Source organism: Silurus meridionalis, chromosome 22 (genome assembly GCF_014805685.1).
Source record: "Silurus meridionalis isolate SWU-2019-XX chromosome 22, ASM1480568v1, whole genome shotgun sequence".
Lineage (NCBI taxonomy): Eukaryota > Metazoa > Chordata > Actinopteri > Siluriformes > Siluridae > Silurus > Silurus meridionalis.
In genome coordinates, this window is record NC_060905.1 from 7,302,510 (window position 1) to 7,324,480 (window position 21,971).

Consider the following 21,971-nt stretch of genomic DNA (forward strand, 5'->3'; position numbering starts at 1 on the left):
AATTAGTTTTATTTTTTAGTCATTAAAACATTCATGATGCTTTCATTGTAGGTCTGAAAAGCTTGATTAAGGGTTGAACAATCCGTGCATTTGGAACAAAGACCCCAATATGAAGCTATAAAAGGAGTTCCTTAATATGGACGGCAACACCTCCTGCAAAATGCTGCTTTCAGGTTTTTCTCTTATTATGCCTGTGTCCCTAAGTATGCTTTAGGGCTGTGATGGAAAGGTGATTGCAATTCAGAGTGGCACTGATTAAAGTAAATTGCAATGCAGCTGATAATTACATTCACTGCTGCCACAAAGTCACTGCATAATTTCTTTAACAAATAATGCCCTGATGACTGTTTCTCATTGAACAGCTGTAAGAAAAGGCAGTAAAAGTTTTGGTTTTAGTTTGTTTTCTGTATGTTACTAAAGAAAATCATTGTAATTTAGGTTTTGTATTACATCTATTTCACCAATATCATATTTTCTGTCTGAACTGAACAGCAGTGCAGTGAGTTTGGGCTGCTTTAAAAAAAAAAACGTTCACTTCATACACACATACAGCATTTAATCCATGCAATTTCTTGCAGTGATGGATTTGCTCTTCAGTGTGGTCCTTGATGTGAATAACAAAAAGCATTACAGTGTCTGGTATGTTTCATTTTTTTATTTTTCGACCGGGTTGATTACATTTTCATTCTGATATGGACTTTTTTTCAAATAACTTAAAATTGTAAGGATAAAATAAAACCCTTTGATTTGCCATAACATTTGACTTCAAAGTTTGAATATGTTTAACTATAGCTCAAATTAACTTTATATAATTAGCCTTTCTAACATAGTGTTAAATGTATAAGTGGCCACAGTTCTATTTTTATAGTGCTTTTAACTATTAAAATTTTTACATAAAAAAGAAATAAATAGGTAACATTTTGAATTCATAAATTCATCTTAATAAGTTAATCTCTAATAAACAAGCCAGAAAGAGAAAGATAATATCTGAAAGAACCCTGAGAAGGAACTTATCTGTGTGACCTTGAATATTCATTTATTGTAGTTTTACCATTGTTAAAGATAACAGCTGTTTACTCAAATGCAAATTGGTTCATTACAATTGTAGACCTAAGCCATTGTTGCAGAACTGTCCATATTAATTACAGTCTAAATTTATCATAGTTTCTAAGTGGAACCATCTTAAGCAGCAGCGAGTGGTTTCCAGTTGGTGAGCACTCCATCAGTGCATCAGGAGGGATCAGGCAGGTCTGGAGAGCAGAAGGGGTCAAAACCACTGGTATCTCAGGAGCATGTAGAGAGAGAGAGTCATTATTTGGGTACGTTTATTTAATCTAGTATTCAAGACAGTGTACATTGTGATCAGCATTAAAGCAGGGATTTAAAGCAGGACTAGCATTACCAACATAACTTGTATATCAAATATTACATATGTTCTTATTCAAATAACATCATTAACATTCAAGACTAAGTAACCATTGGTGCAGAACAAAAGCTAATGTGCATTAAAGTGAAGGTCTAATACATGGTTATATACACTGCATGCATGTGACCATTTTTACTGCATAAATGATTCTGCAGGTTTTGAATTTTAGAAGTTCAGAAACTGACCTTTTACTTTTCTTCTTTGACTTAGAGAAAGTTTTTATTTTATTATCAAAAGAGAATCATGCATAATGCAGCTTTAACTTCCATTCTTTCAGCTTTTTCTATTTTCTATCTCATTGTTTGTCCTTTTTATTATTGATGTCCTGGTTGCTTCTTCACTGTCACATACTTTACAGATGATGGCACTGTTGGTCTCCAATACTGGTTTCTTAACTCCAATTAAGTAGTTTGCAAAGGTTTTAAACTTGCTCGCTTGGGGGAAAATTTAATTATACCCAGCCAGAAGATTCCCTTAGAAGATTCTAGGTGTTTGCAATTAGCTTTGTACTGGCATTCATTAATTGTTTAATAGTTGTATTAATTATTTTGTCATTGTTCTGGTATGGCTGCTTGTTTTTTAGCTGGCATTTTTTATTTGAACAACAAAATCAAATCAAACAAAATCTAGTGCCCTGAATATTTTATTTCCTACGCTAACCTGATTAAAATAAATTTTAATGAATTTTTGCTCATAAGTCATTAAGATTTTGTTCTTCTTCTTCTTCTTCTTTCGGCTGCTCCCATTAGGGGTCGCCACAGCGGATCATCCGTCTCCATACCACCCTGTCCTCTACATCTGCCTCTTTTACACCAACTACCTGCATGTCTTCCTCACCACATCCATGAACCTCCTTTTGGCCTTCCTCTTTTCCTCCTACCTGGTGGCTCCATCCTCAGCATTCTTCTACCAATATAATTCATGTCCCTCCTCTGCACATGTCCAAACCATCTCAATCTCGCCTCCCTCACCTTGTCACCAAAACATCCTACATGCGCTGTCCCTCTAATAAACTCATTTCTAATCTTATCCATCCTCGTCACTCCCAACGAAAACCTCAACATCTTTAGCTCTGCTACCTCCAGCTCCACCTCCTGTCTTTTACTCAATGCCACTGTCTCTAAACCATACAACATCGCAGGTCTCACCACAGTCCTATAAACTTTCCCTTTCAATTTTGCAGATACCCTACTATCACAAATCACTCCTGTCACTCTTCTCCACCCACTCCACCCTGCCTGCACTCTTTTCTTCACTTCTCTAACACACTCTCCATTACTTTGCACTGTTGAACCCAGGTACCTGAATTCCTCCACCTTCTGAAGCTCTTCTCCTGCAACCGCACCACTCCACTGCCCTCCCTCTCATTCACACACATGTACTCTGTCTTACTCCTACTGAGTTTCATTCCCCTTCTCTCCAGTGCATATCTCCACCTCTCCAGGCTCTTCTCAACCTGCTCCCTACTCTCACAACAAATCACAATATCATCCGCAAACATCATAGTCCAGGAGACTCCTGTCTGACCTCGTCCGTCAACCTGTCCATCACCACTGCAAACAGGAAAGGGCTCAGGGCCGATCCTTGATGCAGTCCAACCTTCACTCTAAACCAGTCTGTCGTACCTGCTGCACACTTCACTGCCGTCACACTGTCCTCATACATGTCCTGCACCACCCTTACATACTTCTCCGACACACCTGACTTCCTCATACAGTACCACAACTCCTCTCTTGGCACCCTGTCGTCGCCTTCTCTAAATCCACAAATACACAATGCAATTCCTTCTGTCCTTCTCTATACTTCTCCATCAACATTCTCAAAGCAAATATGGCATCTGTGGTGCTCTTCCTCGGCATGAAACCATACTGTTGCTCACAGATGGTCACCTCTTCTCTCAGCCTGGCTTCCACTACTCTTTCCCATAACTTCATGGTGTGACTGATCAACTTAATACCCCTGTAGTTACTGCAGGTCTGCACATCTCCTTTATGCTTAAAGATCGGTACCAGCACACTCTTTCTCCATTCCTCAGGCATCTTCTCACCTTCCAAAATCCTGTTAAACAATCTGGTCAAAACCCCACTGCCATCTCTCCTAAACATCTCACGCTTCCACGGTATGTCATCTGGTCCAACCGACTTTCCACTCTTCATCCTCTTAATCGCTGCTCTCACTTCCTCCTTACTAATCTTATCTACATCCTGCTTCACCATCTCCACATCATCCAACCTTCTCTCTCTCTGATTTTCCTCATTCATCAGCTGCTCAAAATACTCCCTCCACCTTCTCAACACACTCTCCTCACTAGTCAACACATTTCCTCTCCATCCTTTACTGCTCTAACTTGCAGTACATCCTTTCCAGCTCGGTCCCTCTGCCTGGCCAATCGGTACAAATCCTTTTCTCCTTCCTTAGTGTCCAACCTCTCATACAGCTCCTCATATGCCTTTTCCTTGGCTTTCGCCACATCCTCTTAACCTGCTGCCGCATCTCCTTGTACTCCTGCCTACTTTTCTCATCACTCTGTCTATCCCACTTCTGTTTTGCCAACCTCTTTCTCCTTATGCTCTCCTGCACTTCCTCATTCCACCACCACGTCTCCTTGTCTTCCTTTCTATTTCCAGATGTCACACCAAGTACTTTTCTAGCTGCCTCCTCATCACTCCTGCAGTAGTTGCCCAATCATCCAACACCTCCTTAACACCACTGAGCCTCTCTCTGACCTCTTCCCTGAACCTCACACTACACTCTTCCTCCTTCAGTTTCCACCATCTTATTCTTCTTTCAGTCCTCACTCTCCTCCTCTTCATCCTCGCCTCCAAAACCATCCTACAGACCACCATCCTATGCTGTCTAGCTACACTGTCCCCTGCCAACACCTTACAGTCGCCAATCTCCTTCAGGTTGCATCTCCTGCATAGCACATAGTCCACCTGTGTGCACCTTCCTCCACTCTTATCGTCACCCTATGATCCTCCTTCTTTTAAAATAAGTGTTCACCACTGCCATTTCCATCCTTTTAGCAAAATCTACCACCATCTGCCCTTCCACATTCCTCTCCTTAAAACCATACCTACCCATCACCTCCTCATCACCTCTGTTCCTTCACCCACATGCCCATTAAAGTCCGCCCCAATCACTAACCGTTCTTTCCTAGGTACACCATCTACCACTTCATCTAATTCACTCCAGAATCTTTCCTTCTCCTCCATCTCACAGCCAACTTGTGGAGCATAGGCACTGATGACATTTATCATCATCCCTTCAACTTCCACCTTCACGATCATCACCCTATCAGAAACTCTCTTCACCTCCACTACACTCTTACTGTACTCTTCCTTCAGAATCACCCCTACACCATTTCTCTTTCCATCCACACCATGATAAAACAGTTTAAACCCACCTCCAATGTTCCTGGCCTTACTCCCTTTCCACTTGGTCTCCTGAACACACAACATATCTACCTTTCTCCTCTCCATCATATCAGCTACCTCTCTCCCTTTACCCGTCATAGTACCAACATTTAAAGTACCAACCCGAACCTCCACTCTCCTACACTGCTCCTTTCCCTGCCGTCTCTGTAGACGTCTTCCTCCTCTCCTTCTCCTCCTTCGGCCAACAGTAGCCCAATTTCCACCGGTACCCTGTCGGCTAACGATACCTGTGGCGGTCGTTGTTAACCCGGGCCTCGACCGATCCGGTATGAAATTCTCATTTGTGATCCGCATATTTGATTTGGCACGTGTTTTACGCTGGATGCCCTTCCTAACGCAACCCTCCCCATTTACCCGGGCTTGGGACCGGCACTAAGAATGCACTGGCTTGTGCCTCCCTAATGGCTGGGTTAAGTCATTAAGATTTTGTTAATTTTGTCATTAAGATTCCTATTCTATCATAGCTGTGTCTCGGTGCACAAAGCAAGGTCCATAAAGACATGGTTGGATGAGTTTGATGGGGAAGAACTTGACTGGTGTGCCCAGAGCGTTGACTTCAACTCCATGAAACAACTATGGGATAAAAAGGGAACTAAAATTTGCACGCCAGGTCTCACACATGCTCTACTGGATGAATAAGCAAAAGTTCCCACAGAAACCAACTCCATATCGTCTATGCACCACTGCAGTGTATTCGCTATTCAGCAACCAACTTTTCAGACCAACTCCATCTTCTATATGCATGAGGTCACAGATGCCTGTGATTAGTAAGTGTTGTTCTGTTAAACAAAGGCAGAAATGAATGTTTTTTTAAACATCACATCGTATTGAAGATAAAATGACGCACTGATATCCACATTCATTATGCATCAGTCACATTTTTAAAGTTTAAGTTTCCGAAAGAATACAGCCCATCAGTTTTCTATTTTATAATAGGCTTATTATTTTACTCATCGTATTTCATGATGTTGCCACATTACCTTTTTGAAACACAGTGAGGATCCAGGGTTGCCCAGACTTTCATGCTGGACTTTTAATTAGTTCTAAAACACAATGTAGGGATAGGTTCAGAAAACTTAGTAACGTAATTGAAAAGGGAAGATCATTAGCATGTTCTGCTAAAGAGCCTGCAGCAAGCCACAAGTACCTAATCAAAACAAAAGTAGCTTCATTAGTTCATGGCACGTATTTAATAAAATAACATGTTTTCATTTTTATTTATGCTTAAAAACCTTGCTCTATGGAATCAACCTTGTCTGGTCTTTGGGGTTTAACCAGAAGGAAACACTGATCCTAATTCTGGGGGTTACACCTATGATTAAATATATCCTCAGTTACCTCAGACTCAGTTTACATAGACTTAGCCTCAGGCGCTTTATTCACTCAAGCGTAAACACCTCGCTCAGAATGTTTTTCAGTGACGTAGCTCAGCATTTAACATTCATTCATATCATTCCCAACAAGTGCTACATAAACCTCAAACATGATAACGTATTTCATGCAGACGCCAAGTTGTAAGAATCAGTAATTCATCCTTCTCTAGCCTCTGAACACAGTTAACCCACAGGGGTGTATCTTCAGCCCCCATCCTGTACTTCCGGTTCATGCATGACTGAGCTATCAAACACAACTATGACAGAAATAAGGCATTCTAGGCAGAGAGGAGATCAGAGGTGTGCCACAATGCTTCCATGACAGTGACTCTGTGTCTTTACATTAGCAAATTATAGGAAATTATAATAACCTACAGGAAATCCCAGGGTGGATTAGATGCTTCCCTTCAAATTAATGAAACTGCTGTGGTAAGACACAAGAACTTTATGCTTCTCTGTGTTCACATCACTGATGATATCACCTGGTGTCTTAACACAGAGATCTACTGTAACTTCTGCAGTAGCTGAAAAAGTTTAGAGTGAAGCCAGAAACCCACACCAGCTTCTACTGTACTACCATAGAGAACATCTTGACTGGGTGTATCACTTTGATGTTTGGCAGTTGCTCCATACACCTCCACAAGGCTCTCGAAATCATCACAGAAAACAAACTGCAAGCCATACAAGGTATGTACTGGTCATGTTGCCTCAGGAAAACACACAGCTTGACTCTTAGTCATCCAGCACAGTTTATTCTCTGAATTACCATATGTTTTTGGAACATCCAATTGACTAAAGAACTTTTTTTTTTACCTGCAGGATTTGAGCTTCCTAAGCCACCTTATATACTTTTTGATTTTTTTTCTGCCAATTGGACACTTTACACATGGACACTGTGTCATGATCTGTTACATGAGAAGCTTACTCTACCCTTGCCACAAGCATTTCACCATACATATGTTTTGGCAAACTTTGCAAATGTTAAATAAACTCCTCATACTTTTTTCTTTGAAGATTTTATGTCATCGGAAAGTGACACACACACACACACACACACACACACACACACACACACACACACACACACACACACACACACACACACACACTCTGCTAGGATACAGACAGTCCTGGGTTTGCAGTTTTTTAATGACCCATGTCAAGCTATATGATGTTAAATGTTAAAGCAAAGATCTACTCCCATGTTTTTCCTTAGAAAAAGTTTTGTTCATGGATATCATCCATGTCAGTCTGTGAAAGTGGGCGGTACATGCCACATTCTTAGAGACAAAATGTACCAGACACATTAGTGAAGCTAGATATAAGCTTAAAAGACTATAAGCTGCCCGGCTCTGTATTTTTCATCAGTCCAGATGACTAGCCCATTTTCACAGACTAACATTTTTCTCAGACCAGCTGCAGTGATCAGTAGACATCTGCCCCCTGTGATGTTTGGTGATTACATTCTTGTTCCATGACTTCCTTGTTCATGGGGATCTGGTAACTCAAGGTCACCAAGATAAAAAAAATTCTTAAGCAAACAGAGTAACCAAAAATGAACCCTGATGTGGACAGGTATTTCATTTAAATGTGTTTTTGTTGTTAGTTTGTTTTCTCTCTTTCTTTTTTTTTGTAATCCAACTGTTAATTATTCAACAACAAGAACTTGGTACATCACCACTTTTCCAGTTTTCAACGAATACCTTCACCCATTCAGCCATTCGTCAAAATAAAATGAATACAATCAAAACAATGGTGCATGAAAATGAAAAAGCTGTTGTCCTGTTCATTTACTTCACGTTTGCTTGAATTCTTTGTATAAATGGTAACCCTATTACTATTCTCTAGAAACAATGTGAAGCACTGAGAAAAAAAGGTTTGAAAAAGATGGAAGAAAAAGACAATTTTATTTACAACTGTAACAATTTTATTTGATATTTTTTCATTTCTCACCTTTAATTATTTTATTCTATTCCTTAACCAGATGTCCTGTAAAATGACTGGGATTCATTAAGCTGTTTCATTATATGTTTCATAATAATGCATATATCCATATTTCCATACAGATTTTTTTTGATAATGATTATAAAGCATGTATGATTTTCTAGGAAGATTTTATTTTAATTTACTTGTAATAACCATGGTGAATGATCATGTCATAATGATGAAAAACACATGTAATAAGCAGCATTTAAACAATTAAAATGTTTAACACTCCAATGGTCTGCATGTTCATGTAGCAGTGGCTATGTTTTTTAATTTGCAGTTTTATAAACAGTTGTTTATGTCAGACAACTGGAACAGACCACTGATGGAAAAACAGCCCATGTTTGTTTATATAAGCTTAATGAATTTTATATCTGTTCCATGACCTATTTATACACTTCACCAAAATGTCTGAAAATGGTCTGCAAATACTGCTAATCAGAAATGCACACCACTGTTGAGACAAAATAAAAATAAACAGGGTTATGTCTTTTTTTCTGTCAGAATATTTTGGGTTAACTTTAAGTAGTTTTTATAGTTGTAGTCAAAGTCAGTATCAAGTATCTGAACAACTATTTTTTAAAGCTGTATATCTAAGTAAAAACTTTGCATATCACAACATTTTCTTTTTATACTGTAAACTGTGCAAATCTATTTAAAATACATTAAAAAAAATTTAGTTAGGTAGTCTCGCAGTGTTAAATATTTTTTATTTCCAGGGAATATAAAAAAAAAATTGAGTTATAAAAATAATAAATTAGGATGCCTTTGAAGTGTATAACCTTTAACTTAGGATGCCTTGGAAGTGTATTGTACAATGGATAAAGGACTAGGCATACTCTGCTCAGGGAAGAAATAAATTACTCTGCCAGTCCCCAAAATAACTGAATGGAAACAGGCCAAACTACTGATTTAGTTTTTCCACTTGATTCTGGATGATGGCCTTCATCCACATGATTTCCAACAGTGATAAGTAGACTGTTTTTCTAAAACACAAGGGCATACAACACCTGGTGGAAAAGGGCCTCCATCATCTGAAGCAAGGATATTATAAAAGATGGAAGTAACATAGTTTAACAGCGATCACTGCCAATATTGTGGTATTTTCATGTGGATCTGAAAAAATCCATCACTATATGAGAGCAGGGATGTCCAGGACCTGGGAGGAGTCCCAGGGTGCCTGTTGGTAGGTGATAAGGGCTTTGTGGCTGGAAATACACAACGCAAGATGATACATACCTTCCAACATCAGGTAATGAGTGTGGGCAATATTTAGGATTGAAGTAATTGAAATTCTCCAAGTGTACTTCACCACTTTTTGAGGGCTACAATTTTCAGGCTGCAAAACAAGTTGATGAAAAATCGATGCAGACAGGGCACACTCACTAAACAACCTTTCACTAAATAACCACAAAAACAAGGACACAAAGAAAAAAAAGAACAAAGAAACAATACACAATAGAAATAATCTCTCATTTTTGTTGTTTATTATAACTTTGTCTTGTTTTTTCTTTTTGTTGTGGAGGAAATATTGGTTACTGTTTAAAATATTGGCTAACATAAAGCATATATTTTGCCCTCACCCACACAAATAAATGGAAGATAAACAGGATTCAGTGATCTGCAGTGCATGAGAGCAGATACACAATTTCTCTTGGACTCTCATTAACTGTTGCTCATGGCTATTCTTGCCAAGCTTCAATATTTATTAAGCAACTTGGAAATCCGTGGTAAAATCTTGTAGCGTGTATAAACTTAATGCTGCAACAACATTCTCTAAACCGATCACGTTACAGACAATCTGCATTTCTTTCACTGCCTTGATTAAATGTATCTTTAAAGCACAGACATTACACCACCAATGTATTGCACTTTTCAAGGTATTCTGGTGAATGTGCAGGAATGTCTGTGATTTCAGTCCAGGTTTGTCTAAATTTTTTCTTCATAAAGCTCATAGAGTCAAAAACGTCAAGAAGTACTAAAAAATAATTCAGACTTCTTGTTCCCAAATATATATGGTGTTTTTTAGGAAACACAAATATTCAAGAAATGCTCTAACAGACCTCTCGCTACAGCACTCTCCTTTTGGTCTTTAGTTGGGATCAATAAGGCATACATGATAGAGTGATCAGTTATGTCAAGAACATCTTGAGAACCAGAACACAAGTGTCTGGTATTGTAGACAGGAAATCCATTTGTAGATGTTCCCACTGAGGCAAAATCACTCAAGAGTGACATACTCAGAGGGTGGAATTTTCACATTTTCTGGTACACAAACCGAAACAATGAGGTACCAAAAAAATAAAAAATAAAAAATAATAAACAGAAGCAATATCAATGCTCTTCACTTAGTTGAAAATTGGTGGTGAAATAATTGCAATATGAAAGTGATATATGTATCCCAGTCTGATAATTTCACATCAGATATTTATACTATTTAGAAATGACCAAAATAAAAACAACATACTCAACACAGAGCATGAAGACCAGCCATGTTTTATAGGTCATAGGTGTTTTAAAAAATAGTTTGTCTGTTAGACACATGAAAAATGAACATAAATAAACCAGGTTCCAATAATTTCTCTTCTTTTCAAAGAGCTATTTGCACAAACAGACAAGCCTGTTTACATTTTCAGATGACAGGGCAGCTGATAAAAATACACTTGTAAAAGTTTTCAAGTAATTATGGTGTTTTAAATGACATAAATCATCAGGACACCAAACAGAACATTTGCTATGTTTCCACACAAATGAATTTGTGCATCAGCAAAACAAATGTTTTGTGATAAAAAATTATTTTTACGGTGGAGTTTATTTTCTAAAACTGTAAAGGATGGACATTCTGAATAAATGTGGGTTTAGTTGAAGGTTTTAATGTAGCCTCTTTTTAATTTTTTTCTAGTTTTAATGAAATTGGTCAAACGAATGCGTTCTTAATTAATTGTATGATAATAAAATTAGTGCCGTTTAAATTAAATTGTGTTAACATAGTAAAACATTACACAAACTGGCAATTATAGCATCTCTCTCTCTCTCTCTCTCTCTCTCTCTCTCTCTCTCTCTCTCTATATATATATATATATATATATATATATATATATATATATATATATATATATATATATATATATAATATAAACTTGAAAACATACACAAAAATGCCAAAGGTATACAAAAAAAACTACAGTTAGCGCAGTGTCATTGTCAGGGAACCACCAGCCACGCCTCCCCCCTGCACCCAGCACACTCGCAGCACCTCGCCTTCTTACTAATCACCTTCACCTGTCTATAAGGCCCCCTCCGTTCTCACTTACTTACTCACCGTCTGATCTACAGTTCACTCTGGAGATCATCCCGGGACTTCCCATGTTCCGGATTGTACCCGTTTTCCGGTCTGTGCTTCTACCTAAACTCCTGTTCTGTGTACTAAGGCAAATAAAGCGTGTTGACTGCATTCTGGTCTCCTACTCCTGATACAAGCATGAAAGTCATAGTATAATAATAAACTGTGTTAATTAATAATAAAAAAATTAAATAAATTGTATATATATATATATATATATATATATATATATATATATATATATATATATATATATATATATATAATATTATACCCAAAGAAAAATAGATAAAAGCTAAATATTTTTGAAATATTTCAAAAGTTTTCTTGTTATATTGTGTTTATTTTTGTTTGTTTTGCGCATCCACACACTCTTGGTAGACTTTGCTCGTCTAAATTTTATGCTCAAAACCACCAGCCATCAAAATCACTCTGTGCACACTTACATAGTTGTTCTATTAACAATCAGGAAATGATTTTCTCACATGTAGCAATGCTTAAGGTAATTGCTCCTGCAATCTTACACAACTTAAAGAACCTGAGCACAGAGCACTCCAATATGATGGTGGATTTCTGCCTGTTATTTATTTTGGATAGAAAGATATTAAGGTCAATCATAAATAATACCTAGATCCATAAATCCTAGTAAATAAAGTGGCATTTTCCCAGAATGTTTCTACACTTAAATTTCCCTCATCATTTTACAAATCTGTTTAGAAAATCTATTCCTGTGTTTATTAGCAGTATAACAAGGAACTGTTTTTTTGCCTGTGCTGAATGTTTTGGCTGTTTTTAAATGCTTGACTGTCGACTGTGGACAGAACACAGTATACCCCTAGGAGTTTATGCTTTAAGGTCCAAATGGCATAATTTTACTAGATACACACATGCTATGATCGTGAAACAACATTGACAACAGATCAGTCAAATGTAATTAACAAATATAATACATTAATAGCTCTTTATGGCAAAATACAATGCTGCAATACACTCTAGTTTCATACATTTGTTTTATTTTTGTTAAGAAAATGTGAGTTAAGACTTATACCCAATCTGACCAGGTTACAATTCGTGAACTATCAGCAGGCTTTTTCAAATCAGCCATGACCACCGCATTGAAAAAAATGAGAATGGGCAGTTGGATACATTGAATTGAATGTGCTTTTCACTTAATGGTCACCACCGCTTACAGTCTGCCATATAATGGAGCACTGTGCAAAGAGCCTCAGCTAATATGTTGGGAGCTTAAAATTGGATTTAGTGATGACAGCTTTCCCTTGTGCACTATGGTTGCCACTCATCCCTTAAATTACAAAAATAAAAAACTGAAAAATACAATGCTGCCTGCTTTATTGAGGGACATAGTTTGTCTGGTATTCTTGTCTATCTCACTAGTCTTATAGATGCAGATGTGGGAAGTAAAGAAGCACAAATACTTGTTTTTCTGGTATCAGTACTTTCTTTGCTATTCAATTTTTGGACAAATTTTTACTTTCACTCATCACAATTTTTACACAAATATCTGTGCTTTCTACTTTATACATTTTTAAACCAGGCTTGTTACTTTAGTTGTAATCTATATGGTGACACGTCAATATTTTTTTCTTATTACACACTGTTTTCTGATTTTCTGTCATCGTGCGGCTTTTTCAATCTAACACTGGTTTATCGTTTCCTCACCACAGATGTAGGCTAGTTTATGAAGCTAACAATGAGCAAGACAGAAGTCACCAAGAAATATAGGGTTAACGTGGATGAGACAGAGGGAGACTGCGATGTAAACATGACTAGAACAGGGACATTCCTGATCACCTAATCATCATCATCTTTTCTCTGCTTGTGTATTATATGCTGTTTTTTCAACCTGGATACATTCATTGGGGTATCAAAATTAAAAATTCATTTTGTATTAATAGATTTATTCATTTTAACGGCAGTAATTTTATTAACACGCGATTAATGCAGCGCGCATTTCTGTTTGACCAATTTTATAAAAAATATAAATAAATAAATATGAAAGAGGACGAAATTAAAACCTTCAAAGCAAAATTTATTCACGACGTCCTTTCTTTACTCAGATAAAGAAAAGAAAAAAACGACAGAAAATTCATTTGTAATCGGTAAACATTGGTTTTATTGATACGCCAAGTCTTAAAACAGCACCAAAATCTGCAATGATGCACTCAATTAACCGTCTGGGGTCGACAAATGTGCCGGCACGTTTTGTAGCATTTTTTACTCATAACGCCGAAACAGACTTAAATTACCCTGTCTTTTTTGATCGTACAGATAAGAGGAATACATCATTCAAATCTATAGAGGGGTCTACTTTTATTTGTATACACATAATAAGAATAAAACACTGTGTTTTTTGAAGTAAAGAAAACAGACAGGGTGCGCTCTTTGCCGTCTCTCTCTCTCTCTCTCTCTCTCTCTCTCTCTCTCTCTCTCTCTCTCTCTCTCTCTCTTCACAGACACATAAATAAAACAATCTGAGTCTCAGTAAATACTAGTCTCACTGACATAATAAATATATTAATAGAAAGCTTAAAACATCTACTTTTCTATAAAACAAATATTCTCTGATTATTTAATCGATATGAAAGTTAGAACAGTAGTACATTTTCTCAGGTGTTACCTTATTAACCGTCCGTGTGGAAATATAGCAAAGGATCTGTTTGGTGTTCTGATGATTTACATCATTTAAAACACTTTATAATTACTTTAAAACATTTACAAGAATATTTGGTTTTCATGCGCAATGATGTGCATGGTTTTACTAATACTAAACATACATTTGCATAAAGCATCAATATTTGTCTAGAGTATTAAAACTTGAAAATTATTAATATAGGGAACATTTAGAACAGATAAAAATGTGCGATTAAGTTGCGAATAATCCTGAGTTTACTCACGACAATCATGCAATTAATCACGATTAAATATTTTAATAGATGAACAGCCCTAATATTAATATGTGACGTCTAAAACCAGCATCACACTAAAACAGATAGTAGTAATGGCTATTCTTTATTTAAGTACATGTCAGAGCCCAAACTTCTTTACTTTAACTTGGGTTAAAAAGTATAGTCTGTACTTCAGCTTTTACCAGAGTATTTTAAAACATGAGTATCTGTACTTTCTGTCTGTCTTACTATCTGTACCTTCACTCAAGTGAAGGATGTGTGTACGTTTGCCACCTTTTTATAGATGTACATACTGTATAGAAGAATAAAAACATTGCAAATTAAATCAAACCAGTTTCACAAGAAAGAAATACCAGAGAAGCTTAACGTCAGTGTTATGGGGCAAAAAATAACTGGCACATGCAGTGTTACATTGCAAGTCAGTCTCATTATTGTCTTAATTACAAAGACTAAATTACACAACTAATTCATTTTGTTTTCATTTGTGGCTGTAGAGGTGCAGGCATGAGATATAATACACTCCAGTCCTTGACAATGAATACATGGCAAAATGTTTGCAATGCAGCAGGTGACTGTCAAACCCAAACAGCTGTAGAGTCTTTAGAAAAGTTCCTTTTACCTCAGTTTTCCACTAAGGCAGAAATGGCCTGTGGCTATTTTTTAATAAAATTTTGTATTTCTGTATTTTTTTTAATTTTATTATCACAAAATAATTAGGCTAACTATTAACAGGGGCATTATCATGCAATCTATCATATTATATTTTCACTTGTAACCAGTCCAAACAGTTTCGTGCAAAATAGCTGCTGAAATGCTCACAATGTTCCATCCATTACCAGTGAAGAATGGAAGCTATTGAAGAAAACCAATTTTAAACATTTCACCTTGCTGTGTCTATGACTCTCTTTGGATTAATTCCAAATATCCAATCAGTTAAATTAATCCTTACAGTCATATTTCCTTATAAATCCATCAATCATTCAATGTTTTTGATATTGCTCTAATGAAAACCTCAGACTGATGCTCGGACAACCGTAAAAACCTTCAAGCATGATTCCTCCACCACCTGTGATAGATGAATGAAAATATCCATCATGCTAAGAATGTCAGGCCTGCTGACTACAGCTGTGGCACTGGTGCCCTAGGGCTTGCTAAAACTAAATAATTTTCAAGCTCCATTCCTGCAGTATCTGAACCTGCTCTATTGCTCTAACCCCTCTCTCCCCTTCTCACTCTTTTTTTTCTCTTTCTCTGTTCCATTATGCTCCCGTCTGTTCTTTTATTTCTTTCTGCATTAAGAAAATGTCAATCTTAGGCCAGAAATAAGTTTGAAAAATGTTAGAACTATGTGTATGGTTTTATTGTGAGGAAAAATCCAGATCAGGCTACTGATTGCAAACACTAATAAATTGTGCACCTCCTATTAATATCATGTTAATAAACTTTGCTTGAGATCTAAAAAGATCTAAAGTGATAGTTCACCACCAACTTATATCAGTCAGCCTATTTGTGAATGTTTATACTGTCCAATTTAAATGTATTCATACTTTCTCATACACCACTGTGTGCATGGTCTGTGAATTCTGGCTACATCTTTCCATTTCAGTAAGGTCTCCAGGAAGGTGTTAACATGATCTTTATTTTCCCCATGAGCTTCATGCTTGAGCACAGACTGCAGGAAAATAAAATCCTCCCACTCCCCTTGAGTGACTATTCTGTTGCTTTCCACAAATCTGAAATAGATGCCCTTTTGGACAAAAAAAAGTGCACCCTCTATTCATATCTAGGTTCATATCTGTTCTGTGAAAAAAAAAAATCAGTTGCATCCCTAATATCAAGCCTATTATTATTATTATATTTTTTGAAAGATTAACTTTGTTTAATGAAAGTCAAATTTTATCGCTAAAATATATTTTCTCCGTATGCCTCCAAACAATGAATAAAACAATTGTATTAATATTTGCTCTGCTATTAGTTTAATGTGGTCAGTGTGGCCGAGGAATTGATCTGTTTTAACACAACAAGGACTGAATAAAAAGTAATTGGTCATAAAATGTTTTTACAATTATCTATTAATACATGGTTTTAGTGAGATGTCTTTTCAAATCAAGTGATCTGATTTCCATTGCAGCTTATTAAGAAGTTGGGGTCAGAATACAGGGTCAGCCATGACACAGGAGAAAGGGTTAAATACCCTGCTTAAGGATCCACAATGACAACTTAAACCCCAGACCTAATAATCAGTAACCTGGAGCCTTAACCACTGATCCACCTTTGGTCTTAAAGAAGAAAATTGCTGTTTTAAAAATCAATATCACAATGCCCTTTGAACAATTTTCTTTCCTAAGTAACGAGTATAATATGGTACAAAATGAAATGTAATAATATAATCTATTTACGATGTCAAAATACACAGCAAACATCGCAGATAAATAATCCGTCAGCATTACAAAATATCAATAGAATATCAAAATCAATAAAAACACGTTTCTTGATGTCAGTGCTCATGTCTACACACTTAGCAGCGAAACCATAATAACAGGTTTGGTGTGTGCAAAAGTGTTCTACTGATTTACTGTTTGAAATAAAGCAAAGGTCATTTTAAACAAAATTATTATTCTTTTATTTTGCAGATGTAGGTGGCTGAGACATTGCATGACTATCCACATTAAGCCACCCACTGAATCTCTTTGAATGGCATGTAATGTTTAAATGCAATCTTAAATTACTGAAAGCAAACAAAGTGCATAGAAAGTTACCTTAGTCTTCTTTGCTTCAACAGTTATAAAGGAAACAATGGGTGCATGTGAAAATGTACTGTACAGTGACGAGTCTGCATACAGAAGCGAGGTTCAGCAGATGGCTCCCTGGTGCAGTCATAACAACCTGCAGCTTAACACGCTCAAAACAGTGGCGATGATTGTGGATCCCTGGAGAAATATTTCTATTTTACTTTTAAAAAAGAATTTGCAACTGGAAGCTTCTGTCACCAAAACAAATTCTATGTAAGTGGAAACATACTAGGTAACAAATCTCTAAATAGGCAATAAATCTCTTTCTGATTCTGATGTCTGGTGATGCATGTTTCAGCCTTATTTATTTACTAAGCCATACTTGTTTGCATCCCCATGATTAAAAGAATAGCATATTGAGTAGTTGGAGTAAGCTAATGTTATGTTTTAATCGCAATTAATTTTAATGTGAAGAATCAAAGACCCTGCAACTGTAACACTGAGAGACCCAGGTTTGAGGTCAGACATTTAAGTGGGACATTTATTAAAAAACATCTACATGATTCAAACAGATTCACAGATCATAGTTTTGAAAAAAGCTTTAAAGGACAGTAAAAAAAAAATCAGCTGGAAGCAGTTCCTTAGGAGCAGACAAGAGTGGGATTTAAAAATCTGTGGTGCATGCCTCTATATTTCATGCAGTTATATTAGAGGAACAATGTTCCAGTAAAGCAAAAGAGATTATTTTGACTTCAGTCTTACAAAATGTGATGTTGAAATTGTAAAATTGGCTGCATTTATTTAGTTTTTTCGAGAGTACCAAAGTATGCACTGATCAGGCATAATATTATGACATTATAACATTATGACCAGTGAAATATATAAAAGCTGATTATCTCTTCATCATAGTCTTTAATCTCTTCATCATTTATTCACAAAATTGTTGTGTTAGAAGCAGGAAAAATGGGCAAGTGTAAGGATTTGAGCGCGTTTAGTAAGGGTGATGGCTAGAACTGCAGCTCTTGTGGGATGTTCCTGGTCTGCAGTGGTCAGTATCTATCAAATGTGGTCTAAGGAAGGAACAGTGGTGAACCGGTGACAGGGTCATGGGCGGCCAAGGCTTATTGATGCACGTGAGGAGCGAAGGCTGGTCCGTGTGGTCCGATCCAACAGACGAGCTCCTGTAGCTAAAATTGCTTAAGTTAATGTTTGAGTTAGGACTATTTTGGCAGCAAAAAGGGGACAAACACAATAATTGGCCATAATTTCATGCCTGTATTTACCTTGCTTTCTTTACCAGCTGCCAGTTTTTTCTTACAAATCTGCCTTACTGTTTCCCCAGTGCCCCAGAGAAACAATGGATCATCTTTAGCTCAAAGAAAATGTTAGGTTGTGACAATTCCAACACTTCCTACACCTCTTTTTCCTTTCTGTGTATACCCTTCAGTGACATGTAGGAGGTAGGAAGAAGCAGTTGAAAGATAAACAGGCATTTCTCAGCCTGTGATACAGTCACATTAATTCATGTGATCTATCTGTTCTAGCTTGTGTCAGTACACCAGATATCGCTGTTAAAAACCACAACATACCCGTGCAGCATGCCATGAGTATCTTATGAATGACAGTAATACAGCTGGTATTTGGCCAGGTTTAAGCCATTAAAAAGTAACCATAGTACCAAGTTGAGGTAAAGAAGGCAGTCTTTCCTTTATCTCCTTGCCTGATACACACAATGCTGCATGCATGCTAGCCAAATTAGGAGAAAACGTCAATGTATCTGTCACTAAACTTAATTAAGTGCCAGCTTTGAGAGTAGACAGGTTTACTTGCTCACCCTAATGTGCAAGCCAGAGGCAACAGTGTAAATGGAAAACTCCTTAAGGCAACAAGGAGGAAATATTAAAAGAACACCCTGGAGACACTGCACTGTGGAGTCATATGCCATTAGTCAACTACAAATGTATACCATATAGTGAAACCCTAATGAATGTGTTGGGGTTGTTTAGTATGAACATCTGTATCTTTGCCTCTCACAGCAATCTATTTAGGCACAATTACACCACATCCAAATGAAATTATCCACTGATATTTTTTCTGCATAAACTGCTTTGATAAGTGCAATCTTACCAAATGGGAACCCAGATTTGTGAGTTTGTATTCAAAGCCCCTCCCTACCCTTTGGAGTGCATCACCACCCATCCCCAGTGGTCCCCTACTGCCCCAAACCACAGCATGCTGGGAACATTGCCTTGCCATCCTGAGGAGTAGGGATGCGAGGTAAAGACAAACCCACTACCCTGAGGAGAAGCTCATGCTTCTTAACTTCACAGGTAAAGCCCTATAGCAAGCTGACTCCAAATGCTGGACATCTAGCTGCTATTGCAAGAGTGGTAGGTTCAGTTCTGTGTAAATTGAAAAAAAAAATGAAAAACAAGATAGCATGCAAACTTTTTTAAGGCTCAGTAAGGGTTATTCAGAATAAAGCAGACACATTACTGTTACACATTATTGTACAACACATTTAATTTAATACTGACACCTATTAACATAGTCATGCTACCACAGTATGAATTGATCTCATATCATTAGCACATTTCATTTGCTACATTTCACATTTCAAAATGCCTTGTCTATATGCACTTTGCCATATTTCTGCTAGTCCTGCTCTACTTGCCCTATTGCTTTGCTCCCCCTCTTGCCTTGCTGTAATCGTTGCCCACTCCTTTGGCCTCACCAGGGTCATTGATATCTGTTCTGGCCTTGGTTTGGTTCTTTTGGGGTATTGAGATATTGTTCTGCCCCGGGAAGTTTTTGCCAGTTCAAGAGCCATGCTTTAAAGGAGTGACATTAAAGGTAACCTCCTTCATAGTTTAAATGTGTTCCTTGTTTGTTTGCTGATTTACTATGCACAACTGCCTCATGATTATTTCCCATTTATATGTTCTGTATTTGACCTTTTTAGTTGCTTAGCATTTCTATTGTACTGTAATGTTTTGTATTGTATTGTAAAGACCTGAGCAATTATCTGCCACTGTGTTTTCCAAATTGTGTTTTTGGTTTGTATCTTTTCTTGTTTGTCTAACCTTTTCAACCTTCCTGTGACTGTTTTCTTTTCTCTTTATGCTTTGTTTAAAAAAAAGTAAGAAAGCCTTTATTTACTTCCCTGAATTTCTCCCAATCTTAAAGGGTTTTGCAGATTATTAAAATGTGCCAAATGTGAATATGGTCCTGTACTTCAATTCCTATCAGCCACTGCACCACCACATACCTGCCACATGTCACACACACCTGTTCCTTGTCACCCTTGATTAGCACATGCATATAAGTCTCACTTTTTACAGTACTCATGTTTAATGTCTATTGTTGTAATCTTTTTATACTGTATTTAACTTCTTATTTAGGTATACTTTTTTTTCCCAATGTTCATTTAATATGTCTTGTTTTGTTTTTATTTGTATGAGACCCTTTATCTTTGTACTATGAATTTAAACGAATATTTAGCATTTGCTCCATACTCTTTACCTGACAGAATTTATACAGTGCATCTATATGATGATTTATTATCTTGATTACTTTCTGAGTAATTTCTACATTTTTTTTCGCAGATAAAGAAAAGTCTTTCAAGAAGAAGAATACAGAATATCTTGCAGTCAACACACCAAATAAACACAAGGTTGGTAAGTCTAAAGATTTAGAAGATGATATTGACTTGTTATTGCTTCCTGGTGAGGATTTCAGTTAGAAATGCATTGGTGCACTTTATGTCCTTTTTTAAAACAATATTTTTGTGAGAAATGAGGAAAGAAAACATACCATAATGGTAAATGATGCAGAAATCCTAAAAATGAACAAACTGAATTTCTAAGTGTAAACTCTGCCGCAGGAGAGGATCTCCTGCCAAATGTATTCAAAATAGGATTTTGGGCACATTTGAGCCATATGACATGATCCAGTGCATAATGATCAATATATAACCACTGTCCTTCAGTCTTTTTCTATATGAGATTCTGGTAGATGCTATTGATGTGCCGTTAAACCTAAGCTAAAAATTATGTCCCCTAATTTCCCAGAGGAACAAATGTGAACGCATTAAGAATACAAATGAATTTTATGAATGGTAGTTATTTGCTTACATATTATAATGAGTTTGTAGTCGCTCAATCCAGTATCTTTGCTGTCAAATTCTGTATGAATGTGAAGACATACAAAATTTAGACTGAATGAGCAAGCTGAGAAATGCAGTGAAAAGTTTATGGTTAAAAATTATATTCTTTCTCCTTGCCAGCTAAACTTTGTGGGAGTTTTTGCAGACCAGATTGACAGAATGTCCATGTACACCCATGGATGATGAACAAGAGTCTCAATTTGAGACATACAATTTAGAGCCCAGTGGTCTACCATCCAATACCTGAATGTAGGGTAAGGGACAGCATGTTGTCATGGGTTTCAGGTATGTTCAGGAGAATTGAGTCATCTCTGCAGGTGAACAAATTTTAGAATCCATCTTAAAACTCAATATGAAATTGTATGATGAGAGCTTGCTCATCTTGCTTATTTCATCAGCTTCAGGCTGTCAATGTATGGAAAGAAAGAATGTGCTCAGTCATTGTGCTGGTACACTGACAGATAATGAAGTGTTCCTCCTTTGGCACCCTTCCCCTGGGTGTATGATCAAACACAGCATGGGCCAGAGTGGTAAACTATTACATTTCTCATGTGAGAAAGACTCTTCTCACAGATTTTCCCA